This window comes from Lipotes vexillifer, unplaced genomic scaffold (assembly GCF_000442215.2).
Source record: "Lipotes vexillifer unplaced genomic scaffold, Lipotes_vexillifer_v1.1 scaffold600, whole genome shotgun sequence".
Lineage (NCBI taxonomy): Eukaryota > Metazoa > Chordata > Mammalia > Artiodactyla > Lipotidae > Lipotes > Lipotes vexillifer.
The window spans coordinates 1,017,448-1,020,552 of record NW_006781985.1 but is presented as its reverse complement, the minus strand read 5'-3'; positions in this window follow the sequence as shown (position 1 = coordinate 1,020,552).

The following is a 3,105-nucleotide window of genomic DNA, read 5'->3' as shown; positions in this document are numbered from 1 at the left end:
GAAGCAGAAGTAAGGGCAAGAGGCAAAGGTGCCGCACCTCCCAGCTTAGCCAGCCTCCCCTGAAACTGCTCTCTTGGATGCCCCTTCTGGTTGCTTCCACATGTATATCATCGACCTCCCTGTGTTGCAGCAGAGGCTGGGATTGCCAGCCTTCCTCCAAATTGAGGATCTTGGCGCTAATGGAGAAAGGGAGAAAGAGAGGTGGACCATGCTTCTTAAACCTTAGCATGTGTCAGAATCACCTGGGAGGGTGTGTTAAAACCCACACTGCTAGGCCGCATCCCATCTGGGGTGGGATCTGAGAATCTGCATTTTAACAAGCTCCTGGGTGGTGTGATGATGTCAGTTCTTGGGTCATATTTTGAGCAGCACCAACAATCTGCCAATTTGACTTGTTGGAGAAGTTCTATCGCCTGGATAATTTCAAACTTGCCCAATCAGAAAGAAACTCACAAAAAAGGGCAGTCCATGAAAAACAATCACCATCTTCCTCAAATTCAGAGACAATCAACTAGGGGCAGTGCATCAGTAACTGAAGAGTGTCAGTGAAGATATGGCTAGGTGTGAATCTGATCTGCTGACAGGCAGCTTGAACTTGGCATGGAAATGTCTTTTGAAAAGGGTGAAAAGATGTTTTCCTTTGAAAAGAGAAAGGCGGAGTACAAAAATTCCTCCACTTAGATCTCATTCAACACATATTTACAGAATGGCTACTTGTGTCCCATGCTGTACAAGGTCCCCACCTCTACGTGATTGTCCCCCTGTTCAAAGTTTGGGCTTTTGTGGGTAGCTGAGTCATGCTTAGGCTCAGCCCTAAAAACAGTGTGGAAATAAATCACACAGAGCCTTTGCGTCTGAGGCAAGCTTAAAGCACATTTTATTTAATTTGCAGAAGCACGGTGGGGAGATTTATATGCATGGCTCTTGTGACAGCCCTGACACAATTTTTGATTTCCAAAAAGATTAATGATGAACTGAAACAGAGACAAGAGCTATCCACAAAGGTAAATGGAGAAATAAAAGTTGCTAATTACAGGAAGAACAAGGGATCTGCTGAGCAGGACCATACTACACCCTCCAGAAGGTTCAAGCCATGAGCTGAGGAATAAGGAGTACTTGTCATGTCACCTGACAACACATGCTTTACCTGTCCATTCACTTCTGGTCCTGCTGGCTTCAAATGTCTTCAAATTTCAGAGGCCATAAATACATATTCCTCTAGAAAGCAAAGGTCTTTCAGGAGCTGTCCCCTACCCCAAGTTAATGTGGTCTCCACATTTGGTCCTTTCACTGGGTAGGGGGATCTGTTTAATCTCAGTGACTGTTGCCCAGGAGAGCAAACTACTCAAAACCAACTGTCTTGCTTACATCTCACCTACAATATATAATCTCCTTAATTCAGATTTCTCTAAATCAGCATGTGTGACTTCAATAGGGTGTGAACAAAAGGCCAACAAAAATGGCTTTCCAGGAAAATTAGACCTTGAACTATCTCACAAAGAATTACTTTAAAAAAGCTCAGAAAAAAATTGGTAAGCAATTGATGAACAAAATTATATATGACTCTTATTTATAAAAGTGTTTCTCCTGAAGAATCAGACAGCAAATTTTTTCCAACCTCAAAAATTTTTGGAAGTGACAAAACTCTACTTATTTAAAGTATATAATATATACTTTATATATTATATACATATAATAACGCCTTTCTTTCCAATTTGTATTATGTATATATTAATGCCTTTCTTTCCAATTTGTATTATGTATATAATAACACCTTTCTTTCCAATTTGAAGTTTGTCTGGATGAGTCAAGAAAACTCAGCTAGTGTTTGGAGTGGATTTTGCAAGTAGCTAATTTGCTAGTATTTGTACTAATGATTTTTAACACGGATAATTTCAGAAGTCTGTATTCTACATATTTTACAGTTGAAATATCAAATGATAGGCTGAAGATTTGCTATCAGAATATAGGTGGTACATTGCTGAGATGTATGTTAGAACCCAGGCTGTAACAAGTGAGGCAGGAAAAGAGCATTTTATTGGTAGAGTCCTGAATAGACATATGCGTATCTAGTAACTTAAATTGATGATTTTGAAAGGTAGCTCAAGTTTTATTATATACATAAAAAAGTACACCCCACAACATATAGATAGTAAAACGATTTTATTGTTTAATACACACACCATGAATTAGTCAGTTTTGATTCAGGTTATTTTTACTTTATGTGATAAAACCCAAAAGATATTTTGAAATTTAAAAGTGTGAAATATTATGTAGTTAAACACAGATTTGTCAATTCTGCTGCATTTTGAATAGGGCAAACATTAAAACAGCTGATCTGTGCATTTCCATTTGGTCCCAACTTTTTGGTCTGTTTGACTCCTAGAGGTGCCCAGCCCTAACAGACTAAGAGAGTATATCTTTTGTTATTACATCTCTTTTCTTGACACGATAGTTTAAGTATATAAAGCAGGTTGAGTTGTTAGGAAGAGAACTTCAAGATGTTTTGGTCCATCTTTCTATCTGACTTATGCTTATGAATCTTTTCAAAAAAAATTCCAAAGTAGTAGGTTAAATTTAGAAAGTCCAAACTAAGCCTCTGGGCTCCAATAAGCAATGCTGGGGGATTAAGAGGTTTTATTCCCTCTGGAGGGGGGCTAATAAGGGGCCATTGTGGGAGGGGGAGGCCAAAAGTATCCAGATGTGAGTGAATACTCACAGTCTTCCTTGAATATTTGACCAGTAGTTTTGAACATTTTTTATAGTCACTGCTACAAACATGGCTATCTCAGTCTTTTGATTGGATGGGGGGCACTTCTAGCTTTTCAAATGTGAGAAGTTGTGTAGTAATGTCCACCATGGCATTTGCTCCTGAATGGGTGTCTGGGAACAAAGTTAATAAAGACGATCTTGCCAAGTCTCTGTTGTGGGCCTGTGAAGTGCTCTAAGATTTGTAAAGAATTCTTTATAGGTATAGAAGGAATTTATAGAAAGGCATATATAGAAAGCTGTACTATTGCATAAAGCAATACTAATACATACATGGAAAGCAGCACTATTGCATAAAGCTATACTAATACATACATGGAAAGCAGCACTATTGCA